Raw genomic sequence first — 25,640 nt, forward strand, 5'->3', positions numbered from 1 at the left:
GTCAAGCTCACGCAGCTGCGATGGCCGAGTGGTTAAGGCATTGGACTTGAAATCCAATGGGGTTTCCCCGCGTAGGTTTGAATCCTGCTTGCAGCGTCATGAGATTTTGCATGAACACCATTTGGTTTAGTTAAGTAAATGTTCACTTCTCGTTATGCAATCCTCATCAAGTCACAGAGTTAAACGGAAAAAACTCAAACTATATGTAAACATTGAGACAATTTCTACACCCAGGAAGTGTTTCAGAGAGCAGGTGGCTAGGAATGGTTTGTAGTCTGGACCTGTCCTGCCTGATATAGACAAGTCAGGAAAAGAGTAATTATTTTTTAAGAAGCGTGTCTTGTTTAGGCTTTTGGACTTTTTCTGAGTACACTTAAGGGCCCGTTGCCACCGCCGTAATAGAGGGAAAAGAGGGTAGAAATGCACAGTGAATGATTACCGCTCATCTGTGCCCTGTCACTCACTTTGAGTGATACGTGTTGCTATTTTTATTAATTGTATGAAAGCATGTGAAATAAGTGAGGGCAACAGGGCACTGCTGGTTCCTGCCCCGTCCTTTTGTTACTTTATTTTTTAGGTCTCGGCCTGACGTGAGCAGCGCATGGCTCATATACGACAACAGTGACATCATACTGATGGAGCTGCGATGGCCGAGTGGTTAAGGCGTTTGACTCGAAATCCAATTGGGTTTCCCCGCGTAGGTTCGCATCCTGCTTGCAGCGTCATGAGATTTTGCATGATTCCCATTTGCTTTAGTTAAGTAAATGTTCACTTCTCGTTATGCAATCCTCATCAAGTCACAGAATTAAACAGCAAAAACTCAAACTAAATATAAACATTAAGACAATTTCAACACTCCGGAAGTGTTTTAGAGAGCAGGTGGTTCGAAGGGTTCGTAGTCTGGACCTGTCCTGTTTAATCTTGACGAATCACGAAAAGAGTCATTTTTTTATGTAGAGTGTCTTGTTTAGGCTTTTGGACTCTTTCTGAGTACACTTAAGGGCCCGGTCCCAGCACTGTAATATAGGGAAAAGAGGGTAGAAATGCGCAGTGATTGATTACTGCTCATCTGTGCCCTGTCACTCACTTTGAGTGATACGTGTTGCTATTTTTATTAATTGTATGAAAGCAAGCGAAATAAGTGAGGGCAACAGAGCACTGCTGGTACCTGCCCCTTCCTTCGGTTACTTTATTTTTTAGGTCTCGGTCTGACGTGAGCAGCGAATGGCTCATATACGATAACAGTGACATCACACTCATGGAGCTGCGATGGCCGAGTGGTTAAGGTGTTGGACTCGAAATCCAATGGGGTTTCCCTGCGCAGGTTCGAATCCTGCTTGCAGCATCGTGATATTTTGCATGAATGCCATTTGGTTTAGTTAAGTAAATGTTCACTTCTTGTTATGCAATCCTCATCAAGTCACGGAGTTAAACGGCAAAAACAAAAACTAGATGTAAATATTGAGACAATTTCCACACCCAGGAAGTGTTTTAGAGAGCAGGTGGCTCGGAAGGGTTCGTAGTCTGGACCTGTCCTGCCTGATCTAGACGAGTCACGAAAAGAGTAATTTTTTATGTAGCGTGTCTTGTTTAGGCTTTTGGACTATTTCTGAGTACTCTTAAGGGCCCATTCCCAGCGCCGTAATACAGGGAAAAGAGGGCAGAAATGTGCAGTGATTGATTACCGCTCATCTGTGCCCTTTCACTCACTTTGAGTGATGCGTGTTGCTATTTTTATTAATTGTATGAAAGCATGCGAAATAAGTGAGGGAGACAGGGCACTGCTGGTACATGCCCCGTCCTTCCGTTACTTTAATTTTTAGGTCTCGGCCTGACGTGAGCAGCGCATGGCTCGTATACGACAACAGTGACATCATACACATGCAGCTGCGATGGCCAAATGGGTAAGGTGTTGGACTTGTAATCCAATGGGGTTTCACCGCGTTGGTTCGAATCCTGCTTGCAGGGTCATGAGATTTTGCATTAGCACCATTTGGTTTAGTTAAGTAAATGTTCACTTCTCGTTATGCAGTCCACTTCAAGTCACAGAGTTAAACGGCAAAAACTCAAACTAGATGTAAACATTGAGACAATTTCTACACCCAGGAAGTGTTTTACAGAGCAGGTGGCTCGGAAGGGTTCGTAGTCTGGACCTGTTTGCCTGATCTAGACAAATCACGAAAAGAGTAATATTTTTTCATGAAGCGTGTCTTGGTTAGGCTTTTGGACTTTTTCTGAGTACACTTAAGGGCCCGTTGCCACCGCCGTAATAGAGGGAAAAGAGGGTATAAATGCACAGTGAATGATTACCGCTCATCTGTGCCCTGTCACTCACTTTGAGTGATACGTGTTGCTATTTTTATTAATTGTATGAAAGCATGTGAAATAAGTGAGGGCAACAGGGCACTGCTGGTTCCTGCCCCGTCCTTTTGTTACTTTATTGTTTTAGGTCTCGGCCTGACGTGAGCAGCGCATGGCTCATATACGACAACAGTAACATCTTACTCATGGAGCTGCGATGGCCGAGTGGTTAAGGCGTTGGACTCGAAATTCAATGGGGTGTCCCTGCGCAGGTTCGCATCCTGCTTGCAGCATCGGGCGATTTTGCATGAACACCATTTGGTTTGTTAAGGAAATGTTCACTTCTCGTTACGCAATCCTCATCAAGTCACAGAATTAAACAGCAAAAACTCAAACTAAATGTAAACATTACGACAATTTCAACACTCCGGAAGTGTTTTAGAGAGCAGGTGGTTTAAAGGGTTCGTAGTCTGGAACTGTCCTGCTTGATCTTGACGAGTCACGAAAAGAGTCATTTTTTTATGTAGAGTGTCTTGTTTAGGCTTTTGGACTCTTTGTGAGTACACTTAAGGGCCCAGTCCCAGTGCTGTAATATAGGAAAAAGAGGGTAGAAATGCGCAGTGATTGATTACTGCTCATCTGTGCCCTGTCACTCACTTTGAGTGATACGTGTTGCTATTTTTATTAATTGTATGAAAGCAAGCGAAATAAGTGAGGGCAACAGAGCACTGCTGGTACCTGCCCCTTCCTTCGGTTACTTTATTTTTTAGGTCTCGGTCTGACGTGAGCAGCGAATGGCTCGTATACGTCAACATGGAGCTGCAATGGCCGAGTGGTTAAGGCGTTGGACTCGAAATCAATGGGGTTTCCCTGCGCAGGTCCGAATCCTGCTTGCAGCCTCGTGCGATTTTGCATGAACACCATTTGGTTTGATAAGGAAATGTTCACTTCTCGTTACTCAATCCTCATCAAGTAACAGAGTTAAACAGCAAAAACTCAAACTAAATGTAAACATTTAGACAATTTCAACACTGAGGAAGTGTTTTAGAGAGCAGGTGGCTCGGAAGGGTTCGTAGTCTGGACCTGTCCTGCCTGATCTTGACGAGTCACGAAAAGAGTAATTTTGTTATGTAGCGTATCTTGTTTAGGCTTTTGGACTCTTTCTGAGTACACTTAAGGGCCCATTCCAGAGCCGTAATATAGGGAAAAGAGGGCAGAAATGTGCAGTGATTGATTACTGCTCATCTGTGCCCTGTCACTCACTTTGAGTGATGCGTGTTGCTATTTTTATTAATTGTATGAAAGCATGCGAAATAAGTGAGGGAGACACGGCACTGCTGGTACGTGCCCCGTCCTTCCGTTACTTTAATTTTTAGGTCTCGGCCTGATGTGAGCAGCGCATGGCTCGTATACGACAACAGTGACGTCAAGCTCACGCAGCTGCGATGGCCGAGTGGTTAAGGCATTGGACTTGAAATCCAATGGGGTTTCCCCGCGTAGGTTTGAATCCTGCTTGCAGCGTCATGAGATTTTGCATGAACACCATTTGGTTTAGTTAAGTAAATGTTCACTTCTCGTTATGCAATCCTCATCAAGTCACAGAGTTAAACGGAAAAAACTCAAACTATATGTAAACATTGAGACAATTTCTACACCCAGGAAGTGTTTCAGAGAGCAGGTGGCTAGGAATGGTTTGTAGTCTGGACCTGTCCTGCCTGATATAGACAAGTCAGCAAAAGAGTAATTTTTTTTATGAATCGTGTCTTGTTTAGGCTTTTGGACTTTTTCTGAGTACACTTAAGGGCCCGTTGCCACCGCCATATTAGAGGGAAAAGAGGGTAGAAATGCACAGTGAATGATTACCGCTCATCTGTGCCCTGTCACTCACTTTGAGTGATACGTGTTGCTATTTTTATTAATTGTATGAAAGCATGTGAAATAAGTGAGGGCAACAGGGCACTGCTGGTTCCTGCCCCGTCCTTTTGTTACTTTATTTTTTAGGTCTCGGCCTGACGTGAGCAGCGCATGGCTCATATACGACAACAGTGACGTCATACTCATGGAGCTGCGATGGCCGAGTGGTTAAGGTGTTGGACTCAAAATTCAATGGGGTTTCCCTGCGCAGGTTCGCATCCTGCTTGCAGCATCGGGCGATTTTGCATGAACACCATTTGGTTTGTTAAGGAAATGTTCACTTCTCGTTACGCAATCCTCATCAAGTCACAGAATTAAACAGCAAAAACTCAAACTAAATGTAAACATTAAGACAATTTCAACACTCCGGAAGTGTTTTAGAGAGCAGGTGGTTCGAAGGGTTCGTAGTCTGGACCTGTCCTGCTTGATCTTGACGAGTCACGAAAAGAGTCATTTTTTTATGTAGAGTGTCTTGTTTAGGCTTTGGACTCTTTCTGAGTACACTTAAGGGCCCGGTCCCAGCGCCGTAATATAGGGAAAAGAGGGTAGAAATGCGCAGTGATTGATTACTGCTCATCTGTGCCCTGTCACTCACTTTGAGTGATACGTGTTGCTATTTTTATTAATTGTTTGAAAGCAAGCGAAATAAGTGAGGGCAACAGAGCACTGCTGGTACCTGCCCCTTCCTTCGGTTACTTTATTTTTTAAGTCTCGGTCTGACGTGAGCAGCGAATGGATCATATACGACAACAGTGACATCATACTCATGGAGCTGCGATGGCCGAGTGGTTAAGGCGTTGGACTCGAAATCCAATGGGGTTTCCCTGCGCAGGTTCGAATCTTGCTTGCAGCGACGTACGATTTTGCATGAACACCATTTGGATTGTTAAGGAAATTTTCACTTCTCGTTAGTCAATCCTCATCAAGTCACAGAGTTAAACAGCAAAAATTCAAACTAAATGTAAACATTAAGACAATTTCAACACTCAGGAAGTGTTTAAGAGAGCAGGTGGTTTGGAAGGGTTCGTAGTCTGGACCTGTCCTGCCTGATCTTGACGAGTCACAAAAAGAGTAATTTTTTTATATAGCGTGACTTGTTTAGGCATTTGGACTCTTTCTGAGTACTCTTAAGTGCCCATTCCCAGCGCCGTAATATAGGGAAAAGAGGGTAGGAATGTGCAGTGATTGATTACCGCTCATCTGTGCCCTGTCACTCACTTTGAGTGATACGTGTTACTATTTTTATTAATTGTATGAAAGCATGCAAAATAAGTGAGGGCAACAACAGGGCACTGCTGGTACCTGCCCCGTCCTTCCGTTGCTCTATTTTTTAGGTCTCGGTCTGACGTGAGCAGTGCATAGCTCGTTTACGACAACATGGAGCTGCGATGGCCGAGTGGTTAAGGCGTTCGACTTGAAATCAATGGGGTTTCCCTGCACAGGTCCGAATCCTGCTTGCAGCCTCGTGCGATTTTGCATGAACACCATTTGGTTTGATAAGGAAATGTTCACTTCTCGTTACGCAATCCTCATCAAGTAACAGAGTTAAACAGCAAAAACTCAAACTAAATGTAAACATTAAGACAATTTCAACACTCAGGAAGTGTTTTAGAGAGCAGGTGGCTCGGAAGGGTTCGTAGTCTGGACCTGTCCTGCCTGATCTTGATGAGTCACGAAAAGAGTAATTTTTTTATGTAGCGTGTCTTGTTTAGGCTTTTGGACTCTTTCTGAGTACACTTAAGGGCCCATTCCAGAGCCGTAATATAGGGAAAAGAGGGCAGAAATGTGCAGTGATTGATTACTGCTCATCTGTGACCTGTCACTCACTTTGAGTGATGCGTGTTGCTATTTTTATTGATTGTATGAAAGCATGCGAAATAAGTGAGGGAGACAGGGCACTGCTGGTACGTGCCCTGTCCTTCCGTTACTTTAATTTGTAGGTGTCGGCCTGATGTGAGCAGCGCATGGCTCGTATACGACAACAGTGACATCATACTCACGCAGCTGCGATGGCTGAGTGGTTAAGGTGTTGGACTTGAAATCCAATGGGGTTTCCCCGCATAGGTTTGAATCCTGCTTGCAGCGTCATGACATTTTGCATGAACACCATTTGGTTTAGTTAACTAAATGTTCACTTCTCGTTATGCAATCCTCATCAAGTCACAGAGTTAAACGGCAAAAACTCAAACTAGATGTAAACTTTGAGACAATTTCTACACCCAGGAAGTGTTTTAGAGAGCAGGTGGCTAGGAAGGGTTTGTAGTCTGGACCTGTCCTGCCTGATCTAGACAAGTCAGGAAAAGAGTAATTTTTTTTTATGAAGCGTGTCTTGTTTAGGCTTTTGGACTTTTTCTGAGTACACTTAAGGGTCCGTTGCCACCGCCGTAATAGAGGGAAAAGAGGGCAGAAATGTGCAGTGATTGATTACTGCTCATCTGTGACCTGTCACTCACTTTGAGTGATGCGTGTTGCTATTTTTATTGATTGTATGAAAGCATGCGAAATAAGTGAGGGAGAAAGGGCACTGCTGGTACGTGCCCTGTCCTTCCGTTACTTTAATTTGTAGGTGTCGGCCTGATGTGAGCAGCGCATGGCTCGTATACGACAACAGTGACATCATACTCACGCAGCTGCGATGGCTGAGTGGTTAAGGTGTTGGACTTGAAATCCAATGGGGTTTCCCCGCATAGGTTTGAATCCTGCTTGCAGCGTCATGAAATTTTGCATGAACACCATTTGGTTTAGTTAACTAAATGTTCACTTCTCGTTATGCAATCCTCATCAAGTCACAGAGTTAAACGGCAAAAACTCAAACTAAATGTAAACATTAAGACAATTTCAACACTCAGGAAGTGTTTTAGAGAGCAGGTGGCTCGGAAGGGTTCGTAGTCTGGACCTGTCCTGCCTGATCTTGATGAGTCACGAAAAGAGTAACTTTTTTTATGTAGCGTGTCTTGTTTAGGCTTTTGGACTCTTTCTGAGTACACTTAAGGGCCCATTCCAGAGGCGTAATATAGGGAAAAGAGGGCAGAAATGTGCAGTGATTGATTACTGCTCATCTGTGACCTGTCACTCACTTTGAGTGATGCGTGTTGCTATTTTTATTGATTGTATGAAAGCATGCTAAATAAGTGAGGGAGACAGGGCACTGCTGGTACGTGCCCTGTCCTTCCCTTACTTTAATTTGTAGGTGTCGGCCTGATGTGAGCAGCGCATGGCTCGTATACGACAACAGTGACATCATACTCACGCAGCTGCGATGGCCGAGTGGTTAAGGCGTTGGACTTGAAATCCAATGGGGTTTCCCCGCGTAGGTTCGAATCCTGCTTGCAGCGTCATGAAATTTTGCATGAACACCATTTGGTTTAGGTAACTAAATGTTCACTTCTCGTTATGCAATCCTCATCAAGTCACAGAGTTAAACGGCAAAAACTCAAACTAGATGTAAACTTTGAGACAATTTCTACACCCAGGAAGTGTTTTAGAGAGCAGGTGGCTAGGAAGGGTTTGTAGTCTGGACCTGTCCTGCCTGATCTAGACAATTCAGGAAAAGAGTAATTTTTTTTTATGAAGCGTGTCTTGTTTAGGCTTTTGGACTTTTTCTGAGTACACTTAAGGGCCCGTTGCCACCGCCGTAATAGAGGGAAAAGAGGGTAGAAATGCACAGTGAATGATTACCGCTCATCTGTGCCCTGTTACTCACTTTGAGTGATACGTGTTGCTATTTGTATTAATTGTATGAAAGCATGTGAAATAAGTGAGGGCAACAGGGCACTGCTGGTTCCTGCCCCGTCCTTATGTTACTTTATTTTTTAGGTCTTGGCCTGACGTGAGCAGCGCATGGCTCATATACGACAACAGTGACATCATTCTCATGGAGCTGTGATGGCTGAGTGGGTAAGGCGTTGGAATCGAAATCCAATGGGGTTACTCTGCGCAAGTTTGAATCCTGCTTGCAGCGACGTATGATTTTGCATGAACACCATTTGGTTTGTTAAGGAAATGTTCACTTCTCGTTAGTCAATGCTCATCAAGTCACAGAGTTAAACAGCAAAAATTCAAACTAAATGTAAACATTAAGACAATTTCAACACTCAGGAAGTGTTTAAGAGAGCAGGTGGTTTGGAAGGGTTCGTAGTCTGGACCTGTCCTGCCTGATCTTGACGAGTCACAAAAAGAGTAATTTTTTTATGTAGCGTGTCTTGTTTAGGCATTTGGACTCTTTCTGAGTACTCTTAAGTGCCCATTCCCAGCGCCGTAATATAGGGAAAAGAGGGTAGGAATGTGCAGTGATTGATTACTGCTCATCTGTGCCCTGTCACTCACTTTGAGTGATGCGTGTTGCTATTTTTATTAATTGTATCAAAGCATGCGAAATGAGTGAGGGCAACAGGGCACTGCTGGTACCTGCCCCGTCCTTCCATTACTTTAGTTTTTTAGGTCTCGGTCTGACGTGAGCAGCGCATGGCTCATATACGACAACAGTGACATTATACTCATGGAGCTGTGATGGGCGAGTGGTTAAGGCGTTCGACTCAAAATCCAATGGGGTTTCCCTGCGCAGGTTCGAATCCTGCTTGCAGCATCGTGAGATTTTGCATGAATGCCATTTGGTTTAGTTAAGTAAATGTTCACTTCTTGTAATGCAATCCTCATCAAGTCACGGAGTTAAACGGCAAAAACAAAAACTAGATGTAAATATTGAGACAATTTCCACACCCAGGAAGTGTTTTAGAGAGCAGGTGGCTCGGAAGGGTTCGTAGTCTAGACCTGTCCTGCCTGATCTAGACGAGTCACGAAAAGAGTAAGTTTTTTATGTAGCGTGTCTTGTTTAGGCTTTTGGACTCTTTCTGAGTACTCTTAAGGGCCCATTCCCAGCGCCGTAATACAGGGAAAAGAGGGCAGAAATGTGCAGGGATTGATTACCGCTCATCTGTGCCCTTTCACTCACTTTGAGTGATGCGTGTTGCTATTTTTATTAATTGTATGAAAGCATGCGAAATAAGTGAGGGAGACAGGGCACTGCTGGTACATGCCCCGTCCTTCCGTTACTTTAATTTTTAGGTCTCGGCCTGACGTGAGCAGCGCATGGCTCGTATACGACAATAGTGACATCATACACATGCAGCTGCGATGGCCGAGTGGGTAAGGTGTTGGACTTGAAATCCAATGGGGTTTCACCGCGTTGGTTCGAATCCTACTTGCAGGGTCATGAGATTTTGCATTAGCACCATTTGGTTTAGTTAAGTAAATGTTCACTTCTCGTTATGCAGTCCTCTTCAAGTCACAGAGTTTCAAGTTTTTATTATTATGTTTTCGGCTCTCAAACGAGGGCCACATATAACAATCATATACTTAAACACAAACATATACAATATTAAAATACAAAATCATTCAAGAAAACACCACATGAACACAGCCCGGAGAAACACAAATTACCATTACAGGTTTCATTAATAAATGTCTAAAAAACTCCTAAAAAAATTAAAATTTTTGAAGCAAAACATTTCATTGGGTGGACAGTAAAGGGCATGGAAAAAAGTATTTACATTAAGAATTCCTAATTGTAAGCAAATAGATCTCAACCATTTAGAACGAAATGGGCGTAGTATAGGACAAATAAACAAAACATGATTTCGGTCTTGGACTGCCTTATTACAAAAATTACATATGGGGGATGTTCCATACCACTTTGCTAATAAAGAGTTTAAAGGAAGTAAATCGTGTCGCAAGAGGTACCATAACCTTCGTACTCGATGTGGGATATTCCAGGAGACATACTGCTGGGCCAGCTTTATTGAATACGAATTTAAGAGTAGTTCCCCCTCCTTCTTTCCATGTAAGGTAGACATATCCAATTTAAAGCAGAGTTCCCAAGATGCGTATTTCAGCTGAGACTTTAGTTGAGACGGAGAAAGTAAAAACAAAGTATTTTCCTCCAACTCTAACAGTTTTACAGCTGTTCTGAAGTTTTTTACTAATAACGAGAACTCATTTAAATTGCCCAGCAGTTCCTTTTTTATATATGCCCGTAAGGAACCCGGATCACCTCTGGCCAAACAGGCCACCCATCTTACTAGGGCAATCAACCCCTGTACCCAACAGCTCTGGAGGCCAAATTCCAGCCTACATGCTGACACTGAGCAAGCTGTATTAAAAGAAGAAATTCTTCTCAAAACCTTTCCCTCCATTAAATGCAGAAAACCCCAATGTCTTAATTCCACCAATTCTAATCCATAAAGCAGAGTTGCAGGGATTTTTGCATTATACACTTCCAAAAAACGAGCAAAGTGTCTTTTCCCTGTAGCAGAGTACAGCGAGCATAACCCCATACCATGAGACAGTGCCTTACTCGAATTATGTTCAATATGAGGTCTTTTACTTAGGTTAGCCGCGATTATTTTACCTAAAAAGGGGTAAGTTTTAACCACCTCTAGTCTCTGACCACCAATAGCCCATCCAAAGTCTACAGATCTACATTTTTTCTTTCCAGTGATACACATAATTTTGCTTTTGGACACATTAATCTTCATGAAATGTCCTTCCGCAAATAAGTGTAAAGCTTGTAGGCGATTAGCTAAGCCCTTAGGAGTTAGATCTAAAATGAGGATATCATCCGCATACATTAAGACAGAAATGGATGAACCTCCAACCACCGGGGCTAAACCAACACCTGCAGCAATAGAAGCAGGAAGGTCCGCAATATATAGCGAAAACAACATGGGGGCCAGTAGACACCCCTGTTTTAACCCGTTTAGAGATGGGATGGACTGAGAAAGACCCCTTTCTCCACCTTGTAACACCTTACACCAGGTATTCGAGTGAAGAGATCTTACGAGTTCCAGTAGATGGGACGGCATACCCATTACAGCAAGCTTTCTCCACAGCGTTGGACGATCCACCTTGTCAAACGCTGTGGAGAAGTCTACAAATGCCGCATATACCCCACCTCCCCGGATTCGTACATATTTGTCCGTAATCACTTGAAGAGCAGTCAAATTATCAAGTGTACCATGTTTTTTACGGAACCCAGTCTGTTCCAAAGGTAAAATGTTATTTGCCTCCACCCAATCTGTAATTAATAATAAAAGGCATTTAGCAAAAACTTTTCCAACCGCGTCCAATAGAGCGATCAAACGATAGTTCATGGGTTTATCCCGCTCGCCCTTCTTAAATAGGGGTATTAATATACTTCCCTTCCAAGAAATAGGGACTGATCTTAATAAGAAGCATGCTTTAAACAAGGGGAAAAGAATCCTACTCCAAGTAGTAACATCCTGTTTCAAAACTGAAATGGGCAACTCATCTGGTCCCAACGCTCCGGAAGAGCGCATACTCTTAATCGCCAAAGCAATAGAATTCTCAGATGGCGGCTCCATAACGGACCTACTGTCCCAAAGAAGATCACTATCCTCACCCCTTATGCCATTTGATGCATACAGATTCAATAAGAATAAACGCCAGACATCCTCAGGAATAGAAACGGGAGTAGGGGAAGTTCTTACACCACACCCCTTACCAATTATGGACCAAAAATCTCTGGATTTACCATAGGTAGAAGCCTCCCTTAGGCTAATCCAGAGAGAGTCTTCTTTTTCTTTCTTTAGTTTGGCTCTCATTCTGGTCCTCTTTCTTTTTAATAAGGATAACTTATTTTTTGTTTCCATGGATCTAAACAGAAATTGTTGCCTCACTAATTTATTTATTTATTTATTTAAAGGCAACAATAAACTAGGGACAAAATTCACTTTCTTGGAATATCTAAGCTTCTTTGCAAGTGCAATAAGCTTTTTCATAAAATTTTCAAAGCGAAGAAATTCCATACCCTGCCATTCTTTTAGTTCAAGTAGGGTTTCTGCAAGGATAGTTTGTAAACCCTTCATAGTCGTCGGGTTCCAGTAACATCTACCTGACCTACCAAGCAGAGAAAGTCCACCAGTACTTAAAGACCATGTATCCGTAACCTGAGGTTGTAATAAAAGAGTTATATTAATCACGTTATGATCGCTCATAGAAGTTTGAGAGACCATTAAATCCTGAATGAGAAAAAAAGAGACGTAGTCCATAATTACATAATCGAGGATAGATTCCCCTTTAGGAGACCTATGAGTAAATTTAGCGGGATTATCGGATGCCATCCTACCATTTACAATCAACCCATCTGAATGGCTAAGTTCTTGCAGCAATATTTTTCCTCTTTTGTTAGTTTTTATTTTTCTTGGCAAAGTAGATTGCGGTATATTATAAGCCTCTTCTTTAAACTTATTTCTAAACAGATTTATGCTTGAATGGGACACTTTACTATTCAAATCGCCCACAAGTAAAATATAAGGGGGCTGGTCACATTCTAGTAGCTGTTTAACATATGAAAACATTTGCTTCATTACAATATTAAAACCATCTTCTGGCGGGATGTATGCATTGATGATTACTAGAGAACGCAGGCTGCCTACACTAATTAAATTATTAATGGTTATAGCTTGAAAAAGGTTGCTTTTGTCAACATAATGAGAGAATTGCCATTGCAGTGCATTAGACAGGAGACAGGCAATTCCCCCTTTTGCATGACCTTTTTTAGCCGGCGCAGCTGCTGCCTCTAGCACAAAATAGTCCTTTCCCCCATCTAGGCCATTTTTACACCAAGTTTCTTGGATGCATATCACATCTGCATTTAAAGAAAATAAAAAGTCAAGTTTCTCCGGACTATTAGACACCCCTGCTGCATTCCAGGATAATACTTTTAATTGAGTGCTAAAGATGTTGAAACAGTTTTGGATTATCCGAGTTTTTATTAGACAAAACTCCTGGAAGCCAATTCCACCGGTGATTGTCTTCTATTATGGGAGCAGTCATATTCAGAGGAGTAGGCAAAATCTGGGAAACCATACGTTTGCCTCTCAAGACCCTAATTTGCAAATCTTTAATAGATTTAGAAATATTCTCCTGCCTGACACCCGGCTTTGTGGCCCCTTCTCTAGGGAGGATATCCCTTCCAGTATGTAGAAAGGGTAACACATCTATCCCTCTACATTGAAATGATTCTGCCTGTTGTAACACAAGATTAACTATTATCTTAGAATAAAATTTTGCCAGTACACATAGACCATTTTCGTACCCTACTAAGGAAACCAAATCAATGTCATTCGACTGAATTAATTTTAAACAATCAATATCTTTAAAACAATTGAGCAACCATGACCTATTTAGGTATAAATCAGAATCAAATAATGGCAAGAAGTCCAAAGTCAAGGTGTCCACATATGAATTAGACATTTTAAATTGTAGAGAAGAAGAGTTTATAGCAACATCAACTGGTAGTTGAAAGATAGGCGCCGATGGATTAAGTACTCCTGATACAGAAGGCATAATTCTCATTTCTTCTTCAATTGGAACACTGGGCGGTGTTAAATTATTCTCTTGAAGATGGACTTCCACAGTGTTGGTACCATTATTACGAGCACTAATCACAATTTGACCCAGTCCTACTGGCAAAACATTAATGTAGAACTGTAAACAGCTATAGATTGTCAAATGATCGTACTAATCATACCTCTAATTATAGAGATTATTACTCTGTTTCAGTCTATTGCCATAAATAAAAGGTAGCCCGTCTCTGATAGACACGTAACCAGACAACACAGTACAAACATCCACTAGAAGGACAACATTTGAAAAAAGTGTGAATAGCTAGATGACACCTCACGGGCGCACCACCAATGGGACCCCTGGTTGGTACTCACCAGGATGGCCCTGTTCTCATCATCGGTGTCAAATAGCTTAACGTAAACGTGTCCGAAAACCCAAAGGAAAGAGGGAGACAGTGAATGGTGCAGTGTACGCAAAACTTATATGTGACAAAGACTAACAACGTTCAACATATAACACAAAAAATACTGCGCAACAAGCTACAACAACCTTTTTACTCATATTTTCTTGTTGCTTACAGTAAACATGTAAAATAAAAGGAGGGGTACGAATACTACCTATCGATTCGTACTCAGCTCACAGCCGACATGTTTCATTGCCTTAGGTATTTTATCAGGCAATTTCTTCAGGGCAAACGAAAAATTAGGGTGCCACTGCCAGCGATACTGTGCTTTAAATGCTGGGAGGCACCTTTAGCTTTCATACCGTTACCAATATGGCTATGTTAAAATCCTGGACCCACTTCCAAACGGTAAATATGGTCTTGCCTCCCTTCTATTTTCATCATTATTACGAGAACAATTAACTACAGAACCATTGGTACCATCGATCACCTTGTTAGAAAAAATATCCAATAGAGATTTATCTTCAATCTCTGGCTCATTATAGTCTTCATTGATCATATGTTTTTGGAAAATGATTTGCCTCTGTTTTTTTTTCTTGTACTTACGAACGGGTTTCCTGTTTTTCCCTTTATTCTTTCTACTTTTAATAACTTTTCCGTTTTCATCAGAATTCACTTCAGGTTCCTTTCTTTCAGTGATAAAAATTGGGAATAACTCTTTTCCCACCGTGAGATCCTCCTCCAAACTTTCCTCTTTTAGGATTGGTTCTAATATCTGCATACCATTAGAAACAGAAGGGATGGAATTCCCTAAGGACTCATTTTTTTAACCATTTCTGGCATCACTGCAGGAGCATTTCTTTCGGATAAATTATTGCTGTCAAAAGGAAAAACAGTCTCCGGGACAACAGTAGTCCCATTTTCTGCACTTTTTGCCAACAATACCTTCAGAATCTGGGTAACTGAGTCCAAGGTACAGCCAGAATTCCCAACAAATTTGCTCAATAAAGACAGTATGGAGGACAACAAGTGTTCTAAAGCTATTAAACAATCAGAGATAGGTCTATCTTCTTTCGGCAATCCAGAAGCGGCAATGGGGCAAATACCGGATAGATTAAGTAATAAACTCCTAGAATCATTCTGTAATGAAGGAATGTCATCAGATGTTATAGAGGGAGTACTACTATATAGCAATAATCCTGACGGAGTTGCTCCCGATGCCGCCTTACTGGGATTCAAATGATTGAAATTTCCATCCTCCATGTAACGGCCACATAATTCAAGGTCAATACTAGACAAGAAGGATTCTCCTTTTATAGCCACATCGGGACATTCTGCACCGAAGGGAGTGTTAGATCGAAGTGTAATTGTATCTTTTATATTATTCTCAGGCATTTCTCCCCCTGAAGTGTATACTGAAAGATTAGCCACAGAGGATGCTAGTTTAGGGAACAATAAGTCTTTTTCCACCACTGATGGCGCCCCCACCAAAGGCGCCATCTGAGTACCACCTATCTCCGGGATTACTACAGGTTGTTCCCATAATTGCAATAACTGCTTCTGACCCTTCATTAAAACCCCATTGTCAAATTTATTCCTCAAGGGGTTAGATCTGGTTTTTGTACATGACCTTCCCCCTAGGACTCTTCCGGAACGTAGTTTTTTTGCAGTCATCCTTCACAAATGAAGCAGCCAGACAGCAGAATATGGTTCAGATATTATATATAGCAATCACTGAGTATTACACAGAGTCCTTTATTATGCAACTAGTGAATGCTCGTCAGTGTCCACATATATCTCCTATCGGGCGTCCCAAAAAGGCACTCTACACAAATCACTTGCAAATGAATATATCGTGGCCCAGCCCAGCCTACCTCAGCCACTGAGGGCCATAGAGGGCCCGCTCTTTGCCCGGTCTTCGCCCGCTCTTCCGTCCGCGCGCATCCCGCGTACGCGTCTAAAGGCTGGGTTTGGTAGGAAGAGGAGGTGGGCGGGAAGAGGCACCAGGTGCGCGGAGTGGTGTAGCGCAAGCGCTCCTGGTCCTCGCAGTCCCGCTCCCGGTCTCAGCAGCACTGTAAGATTGGCCTCCTGATGTCAGTAGTGACTGAGCACACGGGCTCCCAAGTCACAGGCAGGACTCTCAAATACGGGTTTCACAAGGCAAGAAAGGGTTTCTTCACAATGCGACTGGGAGTGGCTCCCGCGGAGCGGGGGCCGCGAGTCGTCTTATGCTCACACAGAGGAGGGGGCGGGAAGAGGCACCAGCTGCGCGGAGTGGTGTAGCGCAAGCGCTCCTGGTCCTCGCAGTCCCGCTCCCGGTCTCAGCAGCACTGTAAGATCGGCCTCCTGATGTCAGTAGTGACTGAGCACACGGGCTCCCAAGTCACAGGCAGGACTCTCAAATACGGGTTTCACAAGACAAGAAAGGGTTTCTTCACAATGCGACTGCGAGCGGCACCCGCGGAGCGGGGGCCGCGAGTCGTCTTATGCTCACACAGAGGAGGGGCGGGAAGAGGCACCAGGTGCGCGGAGTGGTGTAGCGCAAGTGCTCCTGGTCCTCGCAGTCCCGCTCCCGGTCTCAGCAGCACTGTAAGATTGGCCTCCTGATGTCAGTAGTGACTGAGCACACGAGCTCCCAAGTCACAGGCAGGACTCTCAAATACGGGTTTCACAAGGCAAGAAAGGGTTTCTTCACAATGCGACTGCGAGCGGCACAGAGTTAAACGGCAAAAACTCAAACTAGTTGTAAACATTGAGACAATTTCTACACCCAGGAAGTGTTTTACAGAGCAGGTGGCTCGGAAGGGTTTGTAGTCTGGACCTGTTTGCCTGATCTAGACAAATCACGAAAAGAGTAATATTTTTTCATGAAGCGTGTCTTGGTTAGGCTTTTGGACTTTTTCTGAGTACACTTAAGGGCCCGTTGCCACCGCCGTAATAGAGGGAAAAGAAGGTATAAATGCACAGTGAATGATTACCGCTCATCTGTGCCCTGTCACTCACTTTGAGTGATACGTGTTGCTATTTTTATTAATTGTATGAAAGCATGTGAAATAAGTGAGGGCAACAGGGCACTGCTGGTTCCTGCCCCGTCCTTTTGTTACTTTATTTTTTAGGTCTCGGCCTGACATGAGCAGCGCATGGCTCATATACGACAACAGAGACATCATACTCATGGAGCTGCGATGGCCGAGTGGTTAAGGCATTGGACTCGAAATTCAATGGGGTTTCCCTGCGCAGTTTCGCATCCTGCTTGCAGCATCGGGCGATTTTGCATGAACACCATTTGGTTTGTTAAGGAAATGTTCACTTCTCGTTACGCAATCCTCATCAAGTCACAGAATTAAACAGCAAAAACTCAAATTAAATGTAAACATTACGACAATTTCAACACTCTGGAAGTGTTTTAGAGAGCAGGTGGTTTAAAGGGTTCGTAGTCTGGACCTGTCCTGCTTGATCTTGACGAGTCACAAAAAGAGTCATTTTTTTTTGTAGAGTGTCTTGTTTAGGCTTTTGGACTCTTTCTGAGTACACTTAAGGGCCCAGTCCCAGCGCTGTAATATAGGGAAAAGAGGGTAGAAATGCGCAGTGATTGATTACTGCTCATCTGTGCCCTGTCACTCACTTTGAGTGATACGTGTTGCTATTTTTATTAATTGTATGAAAGCAAGCGAAATAAGTGAGGGCAACAGAGCCCTGCTGGTACCTGCCCCTTCCTTCGGTTACTTTATTTTTTAGGTCTCGGTCTGACGTGAGCAGCGAATGGCTCGTATACGACAACATGGAGCTGCAATGGCCGAGTGGTTAAGGCGTTGGACTCGAAATCAATGGGGTTTCCCTGCGCAGGTCCGAATCCTGCTTCCAGCCTCGTGCGATTTTGCATGAACACCATTTGGTTTGATAAGGAAATGTTCACTTCTTGTTACGCAATCCTCATCAAGTAACAGAGTTAAACAGCAAAAACTCAAACTAAATGTAAACATTAAGACAATTTCAACACTCAGGAAGTGTTTTAGAGAGCAGGTGGCTCGGAAGGGTTCGTAGTCTGGACCTGTCCTGCCTGATCTTGACGAGTCACGAAAAGAGTAATTTTGTTATGTAGCGTATCTTGTTTAGGCTTTTGGACTCTTTCTGAGTACACTTAAGGGCCCATTCCAGAGCCGTAATATAGGGAAAAGAGGGCAGAAATGTGCAGTGATTGATTACTGCTCATCTGTGCCCTGTCACTCACTTTGAGTGATGCTTGTTGCTATTTTTATTAATTGTATGAAAGCATGCGAAATAAGTGAGGGAGACAGGGCACTGCTGGTACGTGCCCCGTCCTTCCGTTACTTTAATTTTTAGGTCTCGGCCTGATGTGAGCAGCGCATGGCTCGTATACGACAACAGTGACGTCATACTCACGCAGCTGCGATGGCCGAGTGGTTAAGGCGTTGGACTTGAAATCCAATGGGGTTTCCCCGCGTAGGTTCGAATCCTGCTTGCAGCGTCATGATATTTTGCATGAACACCATTTGGTTTAGTTAAGTAAATGTTCACTTCTCGTTATGCAATCCTCATCAAGTCACAGAGTTAAACGGCAAAAACTCAAACTATATGTAAACATTGAGACAATTTCTACACCCATGAAGTGTTTCAGAGAGCAGGTGGCTAGGAATGGTTTGTAGTCTGGACATGTCCTGCCTGATCTAGACAAGTCAGGAAAAGAGTATTTTTTTTTTATGAAGCGTGTCTTGTTTAGGCTTTTGGACTTTTTCTGAGTACACTTAAGGGCCCGTTGCCACCGCCGTAATAGAGGGAAAAGAGGGTAGAAATGCACAGTGAATGATTACCGCTCATCTGTGCCCTGTCACTCACTTTGAGTGATACGTGTTGCTATTTTTATTAATTGTATGAAAGCATGTGAAATAAGTGAGGGCAACAGGGCACTGCTGGTTCCTGCCCCGTCCTTTTGTTACTTTATTTTTTAGGTCTCGGCCTGACGTGAGCAGCGCATGGCTCATATACGACAACAGAGACATCATTCTCATGGAGCTCCGATGGCCGAGTGGTTAAGGCGTTGGACTCGAAATTCAATGGGGTTTCCCTGCGCAGGTTCGCATCCTGCTTGCAGCATCGGGCGATTTTGCATGAACACCATTTGGTTTGTTAAGGAAATGTTCACTTCTCGTTACGCAATCCTCATCAAGTCACAGAATTAAACAGCAAAAACTCAAACTAAATGTAAACATTACGACAATTTCAACACTCTGGAAGTGTTTTAGAGAGCAGGTGGTTTAAAGGGTTCGTAGTCTGGACCTGTCCTGCTTGATCTTGACGAGTCACGAAAAGAGTCATTTTTTTTTTGTAGAGTGTCTTGTTTAGGCTTTTGGACTCTTTCTGAGTACACTTAAGGGCCCAGTCCCAGCGCTGTAATATAGGGAAAAGAGGGTAGAAATGCGCAGTGATTGATTACTGCTCATCTGTGCCCTGTCACTCACTTTGAGTGATACGTGTTGCTATTTTTATTAATTGTATGAAAGCAAGCGAAATAAGTGAGGGCAACAGAGCCCTGCTGGTACCTGCCCCTTCCTTCGGTTACTTTATTTTTTAGGTCTCGGTCTGACGTGAGCAGCGAATGGCTCGTATACGACAACATGGAGCTGCAATGGCCGAGTGGTTAAGGCGTTGGACTCGAAATCAATGGGGTTTCCCTGCGCAGGTCCGAATCCTGCTTCCAGCCTCGTGCGATTTTGCATGAACACCATTTGGTTTGATAAGGAAATGTTCACTTCTTGTTACGCAATCCTCATCAAGTAACAGAGTTAAACAGCAAAAACTCAAACTAAATGTAAACATTAAGACAATTTCAACACTCAGGAAGTGTTTTAGAGAGCAGGTGGCTCGGAAGGGTTCGTAGTCTGGACCTGTCCTGCCTGATCTTGACGAGTCACGAAAAGAGTAATTTTGTTATGTAGCGTATCTTGTTTAGGCTTTTGGACTCTTTCTGAGTACACTTAAGGGCCCATTCCAGAGCCGTAATATAGGGAAAAGAGGGCAGAAATGTGCAGTGATTGATTACTGCTCATCTGTGCCCTGTCACTCACTTTGAGTGATGCTTGTTGCTATTTTTATTAATTGTATGAAAGCATGCGAAATAAGTGAGGGAGACAGGGCACTGCTGGTACGTGCCCCGTCCTTCCGTTACTTTAATTTTTAGGTCTCGGCCTGATGTGAGCTGCGCATGGCTCGTATACGACAACAGTGACGTCATACTCACGCAGCTGCGATGGCCGAGTGGTTAAGGCATTGGACTTGAAATCCAATGGGGTTTCCCCACGTAGGTTCGAATCCTGCTTGCAGCGTCATGATATTTTGCATGAACACCATTTGGTTTAGTTAAGTAAATGTTCACTTCTCGTTATGCAATCCTCATCAAGTCACAGAGTTAAACGGCAAAAACTCAAACTATATGTAAACATTGAGACAATTTCTACACCCAGGAAGTGTTTCAGAGAGCAGGTGGCTAGGAATGGTTTGTAGTCTGGACATGTCCTGCCTGATCTAGACAAGTCAGGAAAAGAGTATTTTTTTTTTATGAAGCGTGTCTTGTTTAGGCTTTTGGACTTTTTCTGAGTACACTTAAGGGCCCGTTGCCACCGCCGTAATAGAGGGAAAAGAGGGTAGAAATGCACAGTGAATGATTACCGCTCATGTGTGCCCTGTCACTCACTTTGAGTGATACGTGTTGCTATTTTTATTAATTGTATGAAAGCATGTGAAATAAGTGAGGGCAACAGGGCACTGCTGGTTCCTGCCCCGTCCTTTTGTTACTTTATTTTTTAGGTCTCGGCCTGACGTGAGCAGCGCATGGCTCATATACGACAACAGAGACATCATACTCATGGAGCTGCGATGGCCGAGTGGTTAAGGTGTTGGACTCGAAATTCAATGGGGTTTCCCTGCGCAGGTTCGCATCCTGCTTGCAGCATCGGGTGATTTTGCATGAACACCATTTGGTTTGTTAAGGAAATGTTCACTTCTCGTTACGCAATCCTCATCAAGTCACAGAATTAAACAGCAAAAACTCAAACTAAATGTAAACATTACGACAATTTCAACACTCTGGAAGTGTTTTAGAGAGCAGGTGGTTTAAAGGGTTCGTAGTCTGGACCTGTCCTGCTTGATCTTGACGAGTCACGAAAAGAGTCATTTTTTTTTTGTAGAGTGTCTTGTTTAGGCTTTTGGACTCTTTCTGAGTACACTTAAGGGCCCAGTCCCAGCGCTGTAATATAGGGAAAAGAGGGTAGAAATGCGCAGTGATTGATTACTGCTCATCTGTGCCCTGTCACTCACTTTGAATTATACGTGTTGCTATTTTTATTAATTGTATGAAAGCAAGCGAAATAAGTGAGGGCAACAGAGCCCTGCTGGTACCTGCCCCTTCCTTCGGTTACTTTATTTTTTAGGTCTCGGTCTGACGTGAGCAGCGAATGGCTCGTATACGACAACATGGAGCTGCAATGGCCGAGTGGTTAAGGCGTTGGACTCGAAATCAATGGGGTTTCCCTGCGCACGTCCGAATCCTGCTTCCAGCCTCGTGCGATTTTGCATGAACACCATTTGGTTTGATAAGGAAATGTTCACTTCTCGTTACGCAATCCTCATCAAGTAACAGAGTTAAACAGCAAAAACTCAAACTAAATGTAAACATTAAGACAATTTCAACACTCAGGAAGTGTTTTAGAGAGCAGGTGGCTCGGAAGGGTTCGTAGTCTGGACCTGTCCTGCCTGATCTTGACGAGTCACGAAAAGAGTAATTTTGTTATGTAGCGTATCTTGTTTAGGCTTTTGGACTCTTTCTGAGTACACTTAAGGGCCCATTCCAGAGCCGTAATATAGGGAAAAGAGGGCAGAAATGTGCAGTGATTGATTACTGCTCATCTGTGCCCTGTCACTCACTTTGAGTGATGCTTGTTGCTATTTTTATTAATTGTATGAAAGCATGCGAAATAAGTGAGGGAGACAGGGCACTGCTGGTACGTGCCCCGTCCTTCCGTTACTTTAATTTTTAGGTCTCGGCCTGATGTGAGCAGCGCATGGCTCGTATACGACAACAGTGACGTCATACTCACGCAGCTGCGATGGCCGAGTGGTTAAGGCGTTGGACTTGAAATCCAATGGGGTTTCCCCGCGTAGGTTCGAATCCTGCTTGCAGCGTCATGATATTTTGCATGAACACCATTTGGTTTAGTTAAGTAAATGTTCACTTCTCGTTATGCAATCCTCATCAAGTCACAGAGTTAAACGGCAAAAACTCAAACTATATGTAAACATTGAGACAATTTCTACACCCAGGAAGTGTTTCAGAGAGCAGGTGGCTAGGAATGGTTTGTAGTCTGGACATGTCCTGCCTGATCTAGACAAGTCAGGAAAAGAGTATTTTTTTTTTATGAAGCGTGTCTTGTTTAGGCTTTTGGACTTTTTCTGAGTACACTTAAGGGCCCGTTGCCACCGCCGTAATAGAGGGAAAAGAGGGTAGAAATGCACAGTGAATGATTACCGCTCATCTGTGCCCTGTCACTCACTTTGAGTGATACGTGTTGCTATTTTTATTAATTGTATGAAAGCATGTGAAATAAGTGAGGGCAACAGGGCACTGCTGGTTCCTGCCCCGTCCTTTTGTTACTTTATTTTTTAGGTCTCGGCCTGACGTGAGCAGCGCATGGCTCATATACGACAACAGAGACATCATTCTCATGGAGCTGCGATGGCCGAGTGGTTAAGGCGTTGGACTCGAAATTCAATGGGGTTTCCCTGCGCAGGTTCGCATCCTGCTTGCAGCATCGGGCGATTTTGCATGAACACCATTTGGTTTGTTAAGGAAATGTTCACTTCTCGTTACGCAATCCTCATCAAGTCACAGAATTAAACAGCAAAAACTCAAACTAAATGTAAACATTACGACAATTTCAACACTCTGGAAGTGTTTTAGAGAGCAGGTGGTTTAAAGGGTTCGTAGTCTGGACCTGTCCTGCTTGATCTTGACGAGTCACGAAAAGAGTCATTTTTTTTTTGTAGAGTGTCTTGTTTAGGCTTTTGGACTCTTTCTGAGTACACTTAAGGGCCCAGTCCCAGCGCTGTAATATAGGGAAAAGAGGGTAGAAATGCGCAGTGATTGATTACTGCTCATCTGTGCCCTGTCACTCACTTTGAGTGATACGTGTTGCTATTTTTATTAATTGTATGAAAGCAAGCGAAATAAGTGAGGGCAACAGAGCCCTGCTGGTACCTGCCCCTTCCTTCTGTTACTTTATTTTTTAGGTCTCGGTCTGACGTGAGCAGCGAATGGCTCGTATACGACAACATGGAGCTGCAATGGCCGAGTGGTTAAGGCGTTGGACTCGAAATCAATGGGGTTTCCCTGCGCAGGTCCGAATCCTGCTTCCAGCCTCGTGCGATTTTGCATGAACACCATTTGGTTTGATAAGGAAATGTTCACTTCTCGTTACGCAATCCTCATCAAGTAACAGAGTTAAACAGCAAAAACTCAAACTAAATGTAAACATTAAGACAATTTCAACACTCAGGAAGTGTTTTAGAGAGCAGGTGGCTCGGAAGGGTTCGTAGTCTGGACCTGTCCTGCCTGATCTTGACGAGTCACGAAAAGAGTAATTTTGTTATGTAGCGTATCTTGTTTAGGCTTTTGGACTCTTTCTGAGTACACTTAAGGGCCCATTCCAGAGCCGTAATATAGGGAAAAGAGGGCAGAAATGTGCAGTGATTGATTACTGCTCATCTGTGCCCTGTCACTCACTTTGAGTGATGCTTGTTGCTATTTTTATTAATTGTATGAAAGCATGCGAAATAAGTGAGGGAGACAGGGCACTGCTGGTACGTGCCCCGTCCTTCCGTTACTTTAATTTTTAGGTCTCGGCCTGATGTGAGCAGCGCATGGCTCGTATACGACAACAGTGACAACATACTCACGCAGCTGTGATGGCCGAGTGGTTAAGGCGTTGGACTTGAAATCCAATGGGGTTTCCCCGCGTAGGTTCGAATCCTGCTTGCAGCGTCATGATATTTTGCATGAACACCATTTGGTTTAGTTAAGTAAATGTTCACTTCTCGTTATGCAATCCTCATCAAGTCACAGAGTTAAACGGCAAAAACTCAAACTATATGTAAACATTGAGACAATTTCTACACCCAGGAAGTGTTTCAGAGAGCAGGTGGCTAGGAATGGTTTGTAGTCTGGACATGTCCTGCCTGATTTAGACAAGTCAGGAAAAGAGTATTTTTTTTTATGAAGCGTGTCTTGTTTAGGCTTTTGGACTTTTTCTGAGTACACTTAAGGGCCCGTTGCCACCGCCGTAATAGAGGGAAAAGAGGGTAGAAATGCACAGTGAATGATTACCGCTCATCTGTGCCCTGTCACTCACTTTGAGTGATACGTGTTGCTATTTTTATTAATTGTATGAAAGCATGTGAAATAAGTGAGGGCAACAGGGCACTGCTGGTTCCTGCCCCGTCCTTTTGTTACTTTATTTTTTAGGTCTCAGCCTGACGTGAGCAGCGCATGGCTCATATACGACAACAGTGACATCATACTCATGGAGCTGCGATGGCCGAGTGTTTAAGGCGTTGGACTCGAAATTCGATGGGGTTTCCCTGCGCAGGTTCGCATCCTGCTTGCAGCATCGGGCGATTTTGCATGAACACCATTTGGTTTGTTAAGGAAATGTTCACTTCTCGTTACGCAATCCTCATCAAGTCACAGAATTAAACAGCAAAAACTCAAACTAAATGTAAACATTAAGACAATTTCAACACTCCGGAAGTGTTTTACAGAGCAGGTGGTTCAAAGAGTTCGTAGTCTGGACCTGTCCTGCTTGATCATGACGAGTCACGAAAAGAGTCATTTTTTTATGTAGAGTGTCTTGTTTAGGCTTTTGGACTCTTTCTGAGTACACTTAAGGGCCCGGTCCCAGCGCTGTAATATAGGGAAAAGAGGGTAGAAATGCGCAGTGATTGAATACTGCTCATCTGTGCCCTGTCACTCACTTTGAGTGATACGTGTTGCTATTTTTATTAATTGTATGAAAGCAAGCGAAATAAGTGAGGGCAACAGAGCACTGCTGGTACCTGCCCCTTCCTTCGGTTACTTTATTTTTTAGGTCTCGGTCTGACGTGAGCCGCGAATGGCTCATATACGACAACAGTGACATCATACTCATGGAGCTGCGATGGCCGAGTGGTTAAGGCGTTGGACTCGAAATCCAATGGGGTTTCCCTGCGCAGGTTCGAATCCTGCTTGCAGCGACATCCGATTTTGCATGAACACCATTTGGTTTGTTAAGGAAATTTTCACTTCTCGTTAGTCAATCCTCATCAAGTCACAGAGTTAAACAGCAAAAATTCAAACTAAATGTAAACATTAAGACAATTTCAACACTCAGGAAGTGTTTAAGAGAGCAGGTGGTTTGGAAGGGTTCGTAGTCTGGACCTGTCCTGCCTGATCTTGATGAGTCACAAAAAGAGTAATTTTTTTATGTAGCGTGTCTTGTTTAGGCATTTGGACTCTTTCTGAGTACTCTTAAGTGCCCATTCCCAGCGCAGTAATATAGGGAAAAGAGGGTAGGAATGTGCAGTGATTGATTACCGCTCATCTGTGCCC

General features: G+C 43.4%; 25 non-coding genes across 25 annotated transcripts; all 25 read left to right on the forward strand.

The window, feature by feature from the left end:
* Positions 1–14: 14 nt before the first annotated feature.
* TRNAS-UGA (transfer RNA serine (anticodon UGA)) lies at positions 15–96 on the forward strand. Its single transcript has one exon. It is a non-coding gene; the product is annotated as a tRNA-Ser (tRNA).
* A 544-nt stretch (positions 97–640) lies between these two features.
* TRNAS-CGA (transfer RNA serine (anticodon CGA)) lies at positions 641–722 on the forward strand. The gene has a single exon. It is a non-coding gene; the product is annotated as a tRNA-Ser (tRNA).
* A 541-nt stretch (positions 723–1,263) lies between these two features.
* Positions 1,264–1,345, forward strand: TRNAS-CGA (transfer RNA serine (anticodon CGA)). Its single transcript has one exon. It is a non-coding gene; the product is annotated as a tRNA-Ser (tRNA).
* Positions 1,346–1,886: 541 nt separating this feature from the next.
* On the forward strand, positions 1,887–1,971 carry TRNAT-UGU (transfer RNA threonine (anticodon UGU)). The gene has a single exon. It is a non-coding gene; the product is annotated as a tRNA-Thr (tRNA).
* A 541-nt stretch (positions 1,972–2,512) lies between these two features.
* Positions 2,513–2,594, forward strand: TRNAS-CGA (transfer RNA serine (anticodon CGA)). The gene has a single exon. It is a non-coding gene; the product is annotated as a tRNA-Ser (tRNA).
* Positions 2,595–3,119: 525 nt separating this feature from the next.
* Positions 3,120–3,200, forward strand: TRNAS-CGA (transfer RNA serine (anticodon CGA)). Its single transcript has one exon. It is a non-coding gene; the product is annotated as a tRNA-Ser (tRNA).
* A 540-nt stretch (positions 3,201–3,740) lies between these two features.
* On the forward strand, positions 3,741–3,822 carry TRNAS-UGA (transfer RNA serine (anticodon UGA)). Its single transcript has one exon. It is a non-coding gene; the product is annotated as a tRNA-Ser (tRNA).
* A 543-nt stretch (positions 3,823–4,365) lies between these two features.
* On the forward strand, positions 4,366–4,447 carry TRNAL-CAA (transfer RNA leucine (anticodon CAA)). Its single transcript has one exon. It is a non-coding gene; the product is annotated as a tRNA-Leu (tRNA).
* Positions 4,448–4,986: 539 nt separating this feature from the next.
* Positions 4,987–5,068, forward strand: TRNAS-CGA (transfer RNA serine (anticodon CGA)). Its single transcript has one exon. It is a non-coding gene; the product is annotated as a tRNA-Ser (tRNA).
* Positions 5,069–6,218: 1,150 nt separating this feature from the next.
* On the forward strand, positions 6,219–6,300 carry TRNAS-UGA (transfer RNA serine (anticodon UGA)). The gene has a single exon. It is a non-coding gene; the product is annotated as a tRNA-Ser (tRNA).
* A 544-nt stretch (positions 6,301–6,844) lies between these two features.
* On the forward strand, positions 6,845–6,926 carry TRNAS-UGA (transfer RNA serine (anticodon UGA)). Its single transcript has one exon. It is a non-coding gene; the product is annotated as a tRNA-Ser (tRNA).
* Positions 6,927–7,468: 542 nt separating this feature from the next.
* Positions 7,469–7,550, forward strand: TRNAS-UGA (transfer RNA serine (anticodon UGA)). Its single transcript has one exon. It is a non-coding gene; the product is annotated as a tRNA-Ser (tRNA).
* A 544-nt stretch (positions 7,551–8,094) lies between these two features.
* On the forward strand, positions 8,095–8,176 carry TRNAS-CGA (transfer RNA serine (anticodon CGA)). The gene has a single exon. It is a non-coding gene; the product is annotated as a tRNA-Ser (tRNA).
* A 542-nt stretch (positions 8,177–8,718) lies between these two features.
* TRNAL-CAA (transfer RNA leucine (anticodon CAA)) lies at positions 8,719–8,800 on the forward strand. The gene has a single exon. It is a non-coding gene; the product is annotated as a tRNA-Leu (tRNA).
* Positions 8,801–9,342: 542 nt separating this feature from the next.
* Positions 9,343–9,427, forward strand: TRNAS-UGA (transfer RNA serine (anticodon UGA)). The gene has a single exon. It is a non-coding gene; the product is annotated as a tRNA-Ser (tRNA).
* Positions 9,428–17,163: 7,736 nt separating this feature from the next.
* On the forward strand, positions 17,164–17,245 carry TRNAS-CGA (transfer RNA serine (anticodon CGA)). Its single transcript has one exon. It is a non-coding gene; the product is annotated as a tRNA-Ser (tRNA).
* A 1,146-nt stretch (positions 17,246–18,391) lies between these two features.
* TRNAS-UGA (transfer RNA serine (anticodon UGA)) lies at positions 18,392–18,473 on the forward strand. Its single transcript has one exon. It is a non-coding gene; the product is annotated as a tRNA-Ser (tRNA).
* Positions 18,474–19,017: 544 nt separating this feature from the next.
* On the forward strand, positions 19,018–19,099 carry TRNAS-CGA (transfer RNA serine (anticodon CGA)). The gene has a single exon. It is a non-coding gene; the product is annotated as a tRNA-Ser (tRNA).
* Positions 19,100–20,246: 1,147 nt separating this feature from the next.
* TRNAS-UGA (transfer RNA serine (anticodon UGA)) lies at positions 20,247–20,328 on the forward strand. Its single transcript has one exon. It is a non-coding gene; the product is annotated as a tRNA-Ser (tRNA).
* Positions 20,329–20,872: 544 nt separating this feature from the next.
* TRNAS-CGA (transfer RNA serine (anticodon CGA)) lies at positions 20,873–20,954 on the forward strand. The gene has a single exon. It is a non-coding gene; the product is annotated as a tRNA-Ser (tRNA).
* A 1,147-nt stretch (positions 20,955–22,101) lies between these two features.
* Positions 22,102–22,183, forward strand: TRNAS-UGA (transfer RNA serine (anticodon UGA)). Its single transcript has one exon. It is a non-coding gene; the product is annotated as a tRNA-Ser (tRNA).
* Positions 22,184–22,727: 544 nt separating this feature from the next.
* Positions 22,728–22,809, forward strand: TRNAS-CGA (transfer RNA serine (anticodon CGA)). The gene has a single exon. It is a non-coding gene; the product is annotated as a tRNA-Ser (tRNA).
* Positions 22,810–23,956: 1,147 nt separating this feature from the next.
* Positions 23,957–24,038, forward strand: TRNAS-UGA (transfer RNA serine (anticodon UGA)). The gene has a single exon. It is a non-coding gene; the product is annotated as a tRNA-Ser (tRNA).
* A 543-nt stretch (positions 24,039–24,581) lies between these two features.
* On the forward strand, positions 24,582–24,663 carry TRNAS-CGA (transfer RNA serine (anticodon CGA)). Its single transcript has one exon. It is a non-coding gene; the product is annotated as a tRNA-Ser (tRNA).
* A 540-nt stretch (positions 24,664–25,203) lies between these two features.
* TRNAS-CGA (transfer RNA serine (anticodon CGA)) lies at positions 25,204–25,285 on the forward strand. Its single transcript has one exon. It is a non-coding gene; the product is annotated as a tRNA-Ser (tRNA).
* The last annotated feature ends 355 nt before the right edge of the window (positions 25,286–25,640 follow it).

The sequence above is a fragment of the Lissotriton helveticus genome, chromosome 11 (assembly GCF_964261635.1).
Source record: "Lissotriton helveticus chromosome 11, aLisHel1.1, whole genome shotgun sequence".
Taxonomy (NCBI): Eukaryota; Metazoa; Chordata; class Amphibia; order Caudata; family Salamandridae; genus Lissotriton; species Lissotriton helveticus.